We start from the raw sequence: 10,544 nt of genomic DNA, 5'->3' as shown, positions 1-10,544 counted from the left end.
ATCCTATTCTCGTCCGCCCACCCTTGTAACCTGTCTAGGTCTGATTGTAGCCTGTTGCATCCTTCCAGTGTGCCCATGTCCCCCCACATCTTAGTGTCATCAGCAAATCTGAACAGGGTGCTTTTTACCCCCTCATCCAAATCACTGGCTAAATGCAGGAACACAAACTTGCAATGTATTACAATTGTAATATTAATGATAAACAAAGATAACCATTCTTCTCATCCTTTTGTTATACAAGAGGAAAGGCAACATTGTTGACTATGATGTATTTCCTGTTTTGGCTCTCATTAAGTTTTAGAATGGCACTTAATTGGGGCTACTTATTTGCGGGGGAACAAGGAGGGATGATGCTGTTTTGGAGTTGTTTTCACTTCTAGTGAGAACACATTTCAGTCTTAAGGTCACAAAGTTGACAAGCTATATTTGATGCTAACAAAATAATGATGCCCTGGGATGTCCAGGGAATAAGAGGAAGAGATGGTGAGGGAGATAGGAAGAGGTAGCTACTAGCCTGTTATTGGAATGCAGTCATCTGCCACATTTTTTTCTAAAATGACAGATCATTAAAACAATTAAGTATTTTTTTTAAATATATACTTGTTGTTTTGGATTGAGAGGCAAATGATTTTATAGTTCAGACCTTAAAAAGAACTGTAATGATATTTAGGTAGGAGCAAGTACTGTGACAGCCTGTCAAGTCTTTCCTCAGAAAACCCATCTTTTTGAAAGACTGCATTTCTTGTCATAACTGAAAAATATTTAAATCAGGTTTTCTATTTTTGATTTAGACACACAAAAAACAAACCCTGCAATGTTCTCCAAGTTTCCAGTGGTTATTTATGGTAATGTCTAGCAAATAATACTTTTTTTTGTCAAGAACAAGATACAGGGAAGCCTTCAGTAAAAGGGTTCCTGTTTTAAGCCCAGTTCTGCTAATCAGTCTCTTTTTATTAGTCCTTGTGTTGCTGATTAAGAAGTGGAGTAATTAAGGCCAGTCTCCTCTCAATTATTTTTCCACCATTACCTTCCCTTCTCTCCTTGTCCCCCACCATTTATTGAAAAGCATAGCATTTGACTTTGCCTGTTTTGCACCAAGGCGCTCCTGAAGAGAAAATAAATAGTAAGCTGATCCTTATGATTGTGTACCAGGCCCAAACTATACTACCAATCAGGGGTATAAGGATTTATAGGTATTAGCATAAATAACAAAAGAGTGGATTCTGAAAACATCTGTAAGCATGAGCTCTCTTACTCAAGTCAGTGAAACTGTTCGTGTAGTAAGATGCTACCCAGCATGCATATGGTTATCAGAATTTTATCCTAACAGAAAAATATAAATGTGTATTTATTTCAGAATAAATTTCAGTGTCTCTTTTACATCTCATTGGTCCTGGCACAGAGGAACTAGCCAATTGACTTTCACCAGTATTAAGCCAGGGGGAAGAAATAATTAGCGTATGATGTTTTAAACTATCTAAGATGAGAGTAAATGCTAAACAAATAAAGAATATTGCACAAAATTTCTTTCAGAAAATTATTTTTTAGAAGCTTGATGATCTGCTGCCTATCAAGTGTCTCCTTCTGTGGGGGCACTAGTTAAGCTGCCTGTTTTACAGTAGGTCAAATCTGTCTCTAAAGGCCAGATTTGACAGGCTGGCTGCTAATGCCAAGCCAAAAAATGGAAATCTGTAAGGCTTTCTCTACTTCTTGCCGACCGATGACCTTTCTGAAACCTAATACAAAATATGATGTATTGATGGGCCTTTTGGGGGATTGCTCAATATAAACAAATGTGCAAGATGCTATTGCTTTCTACAACAACTGTTTTGTTTTAAAATAATATTATTCTTCCAATAGGATCAATCTAGAATGGGCTAAAACCCAACAAAATAAGGTAAATTGGCACTTTTGACAAATAAATGCCGTCAGCAAAGGAGCTGTCTCATATATCCCAATGTATAAAAGGAAAGAAAAAAACTCTGGAATGAATTTAAATTTTATCGCAGCCTTCAATTTAATGTTAGATATGCTAAAGGGGCTGATCTTCTTGCCACTTATACTCACAACATCTCTTCTTGTTGGCTTAACAGGTAAAGGGAGGAAAAACTTATCAAAAGGGAAAGATAGTTCTGAATAAACATGTTAGAGTCGGTTTAACTCACTAGATTTGAAGGAATTACTTTCAGTACCTAACCAGAATTTCCTGTAACCTAGAAGTTGAGATGTTATCCTAGGTGATGGAAATGAGAGTCTGTTTTCCCTAGCCCAGTTGAAAAAGGCCTAGAATCCAGGTCTCCCACTTCCTGGAAAGTAACTGTTAAGTTATTACATAAAATGGATGCTTGGTGAAGCCAACATCTCCAGCTATACTATTGAATGAAAGAGATCAGGGCTGCTATGTGTTGTTCTCATTTCAGCGATTTGAGCACGCTTAAAGAATTCAGACATTTAGGAGATGTAATCTTTGAACCCCAAGTAAGTGTCAGCAGGAGAAACACAAGAACTGAGTTCAGAAAAGTTGTTAGTATCTTTAGTCATCAACACTAATATAACTCCGTCCATTTACTGCGGTAAACTTAGGACACTATAGTGTCTCAAGCATGCACATGCTTAAGTAAATATTTTGTGGCTCACTCTCTTGAATTTGGGTGCCTAAGTTCTGTTCTGACATATGACCTGGACAAGGGAGAAGAGATTGACATTACATATCTTGATTTAAAAAAAGCCTTTGATCTGGTATTCCATGATCATCTCATAGAAAAACTGGCCAGCTTAGGCCTCGGCTATATCACAGTCCACTGGCTGGGGATTTGGCTCTGAGGTCGGACCCAGAGAATGGTAGTTGACAGAAGTCAATCATCATGGTGCACCATGACCAGTGGGATCCCCCGAGGTTCCATCCTTGGGCCTATACTCTAACATCTTCATTAATGATGTGGGCATTGGTATCAGAAGCGGACTGGCCAAACTTTGGGTTAAAGTGTCTACACCCGAGGACAGGATGGTGATCCACACTGACCTTGACAGGCTCAGCAAATGGGTGGATGAAAACCTGATGGTGCTCAACAGTGAAAAATGCAAGGTACTCCACTTTGGCAAGAAAAACTCGTAGCATGCTTATAGTCTTGGCAGTGCTACACTTGCTAGCACGATGGCCAAAAGAGACTTGGGGGTCATGATTGACCACTAGATGAATATGAGCCACCAATGTGATGTTGCAGCTGCTAAAGTGAGTAAAACTCTGGCTTGCATCCCTAGATACTCCTCAAGCAAATCCCAGGATGTCATCCTCCCACTGTACTCGGCCTTGGTGAGACCATAGCTGGAGTACTGCATCCAATTCTGGGTTCCACTATTTAAAAATGATGTGGAGAAGCTTTAGAGGATCCAGAGGAGAGCCATGCATATTGTCAGAGGGCAGGAGAACAGGCTGTATGGTGAGAGGCTGAGACCTATGGGACTCTTCAGCCTAGAAAAGCACAGGCTCAGGGGGGCCTGGTGGCTGCCTATAAGTATATAAGGGGTGTAAATCAGGACCTGAAGGAATGCCTGTTCACCAGAGCACCCCAAGTGATGACAAGGTCAAATGGTCACAAACTCTTCCAAGGCCATTTCAGGCTGGACATAAGGAAGAATTTCTTTACTGTCTGAGCCCCCAAGGCTTGGAACAGACTGCCATCAGAGGTGATGCAAGCATCTACTCCGGACTCCTTTAATTGGCATTTGGACATTTATGTTGCTGAGATCCTTTGACCCAAGCTAACTTCCTGCCCCTGGGGCAGGGGGCTACTTGATGATCTTCTGAGGTCCCTTCCAACCCTAATATCTATGAAATCTGTTAAATCTGTTTAAGTTGCACTTCAATACTAAGGTCCCTAGACCCTTTCTGGATCTGACATTTTTCCACATGTCTATGTCTTGCTTTCCTATTTATAATGAAAGTGCACGTTTATTTTGAATATGATGGACCAGATCCATGAGTCAAACTGTTGTGCTAAACATGACAATGGAGCTGAGGAAAGCTAGTGGCATCATAGTAAGGAAAGGGGAAAGTATAAAATATACATTGTGATATACAATTGAGCAGAAAAAAAGGCAAAACAAGAACTATCTTTTTTGTTTGACAATGAGGTTGTCGTCAACATTTTCTGAAACAGAAAACTGGTTTTGGTAAAATTTCCTTATGAGAAGCTCTTAAGTGAAATATTCCATTTAAGGTCAGCGCTAATCTTTGTAGATGAGCAGTCATGGTGCCCCATGAGAATTTTCCTAGTTCTGAGTCCCCCATTCCCCCTGTGACACTGACTCCATAGCCAGACTACATCCCTTAGAAGGTAACATAGCAAGTAAGCCCCAGGGAGATATTATGATGATTCATGTACTGCAATCCAGCTGAGAAGAATGGTATATAAAGGCTAATAGTGACCTTGCCCAAGATCCATGCACTCTTCTATGGAACACCGCAGCTGGTCAGGCTGTTATCAGTACTAATGGTGACCTTCTCCATAATGAAAGGTTTTAATTTGGGAATGCAAAAATGATATATTTTGCTGTAAAACATTGAAATGAAACCTATTATTTCAGAACTTTTCCCCTTCAAAACATTTTTATATTTTGAGGGTTTTTTTAATTTTAATGCCGGGCCAGAAGAACCAGAATTTTGTTCCATTAATGTGTAGTAGTCATTGTATAACTGATAAAGAATGAGGAAACATTTTTATTTTCCATGCAAAGAACTTTACAACTATAAAACCAGAAGCTTTCCCTGCTTAATGTGCATGTAAGTTATTTCTTATTGAGTTTAGATTTAACTGAAAGTATTTTCCTGAGCTTAGTGTTCTTGGGGTGAAATTTACATTATACTTCCCTATGATGGAGTTGAAAAAAAGATTTGTACTAATTAATTTTGTGTTAAAATCCTGGACTACAAATACAACCTGTTAATCGAATACATGCCCACTTGTGGGTACACTTCCCCAGTGTGTGTGTGTAAATGTAACCTTTCTGTATGCAATAGGTAGGTCACCATTTCTTACAGGTATGATTAGGCACATCTTTGAAGCTCAGTGTTTAGCCTCTGATGCCATTTTTAATTTTTTTTTCCTTGCAAAATGGGAAATCCAGAAAGAAAGATTAAACACAAGAAAAACACACACAAACATAACCAGTTTATTTAATAACAATAAATAATACTTTATCTTACAAAAGGAGAGTAAATGTGCTTGACTTTTTTATGAAGGATGGAAAATAACTATATAAACTGCAGGAAAACTTTGGCAGAAGAGCAAATGTGTGTATACTACCCATAAATAACTTGAGTCTGAAAATTAGAGCAATGTGTACAGCCATCAAAGCAGTGAAGTTCTGCTCTGATGGAGCAAGAAACTCTCAAAAGTTTTAAGATAGTGTTTGATCAGGTTATGAAAGGGATTATACAATATGATTGCTTGTGATAGCAGGGAACTGGACTCAATGACCCAGCATGTTCCTTCTAGTTTTGTGTTCCTAATAATAATATGGTGCTCTTATTCTCAAAATGCTAAAAAGGAGATCATCATCATGACCTCATACAGTGAAATAAAGGAATCTTCATCTTAAACTGTATTGGAATGAAAAAAAGTCCTACACTAAAATGCTGTAAATAATTGAAAGAACTGCTTAAGTACTTGGTTTTCAGGGTATTTTTTTTAAAAGCAAATGGCTGACATTTCATTCTTGTTTTCAGTTTTAGGAAAGAATACATTGTTCTCATGCCTTTTGCTGGTGTTATTTCTTTTGTGTGTTGATGCTGTGTATTTATATAAAAAAACAGCTCAGCAAAGTGAGTGTGTGACAGTACAGTAGGAGAGAAAATATTTGGCAGAGTATACACTGTGGGGAGAGTAATTTATGAAATCTAGAAGGAAAAAATAAAGAGCATGATAGTCGTAAGTGAAAAAGGCAGTTACTAGTGCTCACATAGCATTGATAGGAACTGTCAGTCAGCTAAGGGCCTAATTGTTACCCAGCAAGAATAAGTTATGATTGACAGGTCACAGATTATGAGTTTTTGCTACTCAAAGGTCTGGGCAAGCATATTGCTGTTTTGTGTCCAGAAAACATTTCACTTACTGAATCAGCAATAGGTTTGCTTTTTTCTGGGGAACAGTCTGTGTTAAAGTGGTTTTAGGAGATTTTCACATCAGTCTTTTCTTTTTCAAGATATTTTTGAGGGAAAAGTGTGATATGGGAAGAAAAGACGCACAGTAAAAAGTGTCTTTTTCATTATGAACTTCCTTGCACATATGACCTAACATAGAGGAACCTGAAAATCCATGCTCCTCTTCCCAACCCAATATACAAATACTAACATCCTTTTTAGAAATATTTTAAGTGATTCATTTTCTGTCTTCAATTTTTCATGAAAAATGTTACCTTTTCTGAAGCCAGCTGCTCTCTAGCTCCCACTACAGAGTAAAGTAGCAATACACAAGGGATTACCTTTCAGGCTTGTACAGATATTACACTTAGACTTGTCTATAGATAGATAGACATGTGAACCTAGTTAGATATATACCCATAACTGTACAGAAATTCAGAAGTTTCACACATATAGGTCTAAAATGGTGCAAGCAACATAAGGTAGACCTTGTATAAAGTACGCTCAGTTGAGATCTGTTCAGGTTAGACCAAAGTATCAAATTTATGCACTGGTATTGATTTAAGTTAGATCACTGTCCTCTCACATCGCAACCTGCTTTGCACACCCCCCACTCTTCCCTCACAGGGAGGCATGCTAGCATTCAGCAGCTCTGACTTAATGCCCAGCAGGCTTTGCCCTTGGGCTGTCCTAGTGCTGTGCAAGCACAGCCCCTCTCCCCAGCCCTGTCTCCAACCTCCAGCCATCTGTCAGCCACAAGCAGGCAGCCAGGGGGGAGCAAGGCATCTGTGTACCCCAGAGCCCTGATACCTGTTCACCGGAGTCCCCAGGCCATGCCCCTGCACCCCAATACCCTGTCACAAAGCACCCTGCAATGTACATGAAGACCCCACCAATAAGCACAGGACAACACCCACACTTGGGTATAGCCCCATGGACTCCAACCCTGGCAACAGAACACCCAGCCAGGGACACCCTGCACTGAGGTAAAGACCCACAGACCCTGATTCTGGCACCTGCACAACACATCGCAGAGACCAGAGCCAGGCACCCTGGAACTCAGATGCCCCATCCCAAGCAGAAGCCAGTGTGGGCAGGTTGGTTGGGGTGGCAGGAGGCAGAATGCTGGGACTGGACCTGAGTCATAGGGAAATAGGACTGAAAGGGACCTCCAGAAGTCATCTAGTTCAACCCCTTGCATAAGCCACAATCATCCCTAACCAAACTATTCAATACAACCATAATCTAAACTACATGAGACTACCCTAAACCCTGACACAACACCAACTAACACCCTAATCTGCCACGTCATCATCATTGGCAGTCATCAGTCTCAGGAGACAATGGAGTTTGCACCTTTTGTGAGTTACCAGGTACCACCACAGCTTCTTGAGTGGCTGAGGAGTCCACCGCAAAAAGCAGACTCTCTGGCAAGTTGCACATACAAAATCGGTTGAGATTGTACCAGCATGCCAAGTACCATTTTGTCTTAACTGCCTCTGTCGCCTCTTCTATAGCTCATCATTGACTCTCTTCATCTTGAAATGACATAGATCTCGATGTTACCCTTTGGTGTGCAGCTTGTGAAGGTTTTTCTTTCCAACATCAACAAAACAGAGTTTGGGCCATCCAAGTTGACATTTGCCAGTAGCCAGCTCACTGTAGAGTATGTCCTTGGGAATTCAGCTATCTCTCATATGATTCACATGTCCTAACCAATGGCGGCATCTCTGTCTCAGGAGCATGAACATACTGGGTATCGGCCCATTCCAGAGCAGCAAAGTTGGAGATTTTGTCACATCATGTTATGTTTAGGGTACAGTGGACACATCAAAGATGGCAACTGTTCAGTTTTCTTTCTTCCTTGGCATAAGGAGTCCAGGCTTCACTATCATATAATAGAGAGCTAAGTACACAAGCACTGTAGATGGACATCTTTGTTGATAGAGTGAGCAGTCTATTTTTCCAAACTTTTTGAAGTTTAGCCACGGTGTTGCTTGCCTTTCCAATGCAAGCATTAGTTATTGTTTCCAAGATTTAGTGAGATGGTAGAGCCCAAGTAAGTGACTTTTTCAACCACTCTCAGGCTTTCATCATTTATTCTAACTTCAGGAGGGTGGTCAATGTGTTGACCCATTACTACTGTCTTCTTTTGTTGGCTACAAATGTCCAACTCAGGATTCTTGAAATTCTGGTTTATTAGGCGGATTGAAACTCTGTAATGAAGTCAAATCATAAAACTGGGGGCTGGTCCCCTCACACACACACATGCACACACACAGTAGCAAGCTACAAATGTTTGGGGGCGGGCACCAGAGTCAGGTATACCTATCCCACAAGCACTGGAGTCTGCTGTCGATGGCCAGTCGAGGCTTCTTCCAGCGTGGTGTTATCCTCCAGAAAGGGGTTGCCGGCTGGTCCTTCTAGCTGGACAGGTTGGGTGCTGGTCAAGTTGGAGAGCAAAAGGGGTCACTTTTCACTGCTTTTTATCTGTCCTTGGCAGACTTTGGTGACTCCCCAGTTTTCAGGTTTGCCCAATCCAGGATTCATTGACCCTTGTGGGACTTCCCCCACGGTGGCTACTGGATGGCATCTGTCAGCCCCAGGGGTTGTCCGCATGTACATGCAGGTTTGGAAGTCAGTTGATGAATTTTAATTAATTTACCGCTGTCATAATTAGGGCTCTGGGAGCAGTTGATCTGGAGATATTCAGCCCCAAAAGTTGGCCCCTGGCATTGATTAACTCAGACTGGGGCTTCTGGTGAAGTTTAGAGAATTCCTGTTGCTACATTGTCTCCTATTGATTTCTTCTGTTGGTTGATCTGCAGTTTTGGTAGGGGTTAATTGCCGGTTTTTATTGAAGCCTGCTACTATGCATTCAATCACTGATTCACTCCCCCTTTCAAGGGCCTGCCTGATACAGGGAAGTGGCAGTTTGATTCCCACCCTTGTTAACATTGTTACAGTGTATAACTTACTTCTAAAACTAAAACACATTTAGTTAAAAGGTGAAGAGTATAAAATATAAGCTACAAGAGTAATGCCATGGCACACAAATAGATAAAAATACCAAAATACAAGGGGAGATATAAAATACACACACACAAACTTTAAAACACAATTCCTTATCTTATAGTGAAAGAAAGAGGAAGGAAGAAATGGTATAAGAGGAGAAACATATCCAAAGAGGGGAAAGCAAATGCAGGCAAGAGGAAGCTAATGGTCAAACTGAAATCATCACAAACACAAGAAAAGCAATCCATGAGACTGTGCCATCCTGCTTCTGAATGACTAACAATTGCTGTGTCATCAGCAAAGAGCATTTCATGGGCAAGAACTACTCGTGTTTGTTTTAAGTTTGAGATGAGAGAAGTTAAAGAGTTGTATGAATGCATATTTGAGCAGAACAGAGAAGAAAATCAAAAAAAGCATTGGAGCTAGGACACAGCCTTCTTTGACACCATTCTTGATTTCAAATTCTTCTGAATGTGACCCACTGAACTGCACCATTCAATACATACTAAGTGGAAGGACTTGATGATACTCAGGAGCTTAGGAGGGCAGCCAATCTCTAGGTTTGAAAAAAATCATTTCTGTTGACGAGATCAAAAACTTTGGTGAGACCAAAAATTGCTATGTACAGAGATTTCCTTTGTTCAGAGCTCTTTTCTTGTAGCTGTATCAAGAGGAATATTATATCTGTCATGGATCTACCAGATCTGAAATCACACTGAGACCCAAGGTAAACTCTGTCTCCTACAGTCTGCAGTCTTAGCAGGATGATTTTGGTGAAGTTTTCCAATTATGCAAAGTGATGATATATTGTGGTAGCAGTGCCATAGAAAGGAAGTTTGGTGCCCATGGAAAGCCCACAGCATCAGCCTCCCCTCACCCCATGTACAGATATGGGGAGCATATGCCCCCCTATACTTGCCTGGGGGTGCACACAGTGGTGGGAGCCACACTGTCCCATCCCCCATGCCCCCCACATGAGTCACTCGCTGCTCTGTCTTGCACCCTACCCCAACTGGGCAGTGCCTGTTGGCACCTTTTCACTTCAGTACCAGGGTCAGTCACTCCTCCTGCCCCTCCCTTGCTACAGTACTGTGTGGTAGTTATTGCAGTCACTCATATCACCTTTATTTTTGTACAGAGTGACTATGCTTGCATCCTTCAAGTCTTGAGGAACTTCACCTTCTCTTCAACACATACATATTAATTGATGCAGATGGAGGAAAAAGACAGAGTTCCTGCACTTAACTTCAGCTGGTATGCAATGTGCACCAGGGGTTTTCCCACAAGCAAGCTGACCAATAGCTTTTTCTACTTTTTCTACAGTACGTTCATGGTCAAGTGCTGTCAGGGTTGAGAGGTCATCAGATACATTGAGAGAGGAGTTACA

General features: G+C 40.9%; 1 long non-coding RNA gene across 1 annotated transcript in view; it reads left to right on the top strand.

The window, feature by feature from the left end:
• Nucleotides 1-9,007, top strand: part of LOC109319612 — a 14,685-nt gene extending 5,678 nt beyond the window's left edge. Inside the window, exons 2-3 of the long non-coding RNA XR_002103558.1 lie at nt 4,246-4,253; nt 8,910-9,007. This is a non-coding gene — a long non-coding RNA (uncharacterized LOC109319612). The remainder of the gene's footprint in view (nt 1-4,245; nt 4,254-8,909) is intronic.
• The last annotated feature ends 1,537 nt before the right edge of the window (nt 9,008-10,544 follow it).

Source organism: Crocodylus porosus, unplaced genomic scaffold (genome assembly GCF_001723895.1).
Source record: "Crocodylus porosus isolate Cpor-Errol unplaced genomic scaffold, CroPor_comp1, whole genome shotgun sequence".
Classification (NCBI taxonomy): Eukaryota; Metazoa; Chordata; order Crocodylia; family Crocodylidae; genus Crocodylus; species Crocodylus porosus.
This window is presented reverse-complemented; position numbering and strand designations above follow the sequence as displayed.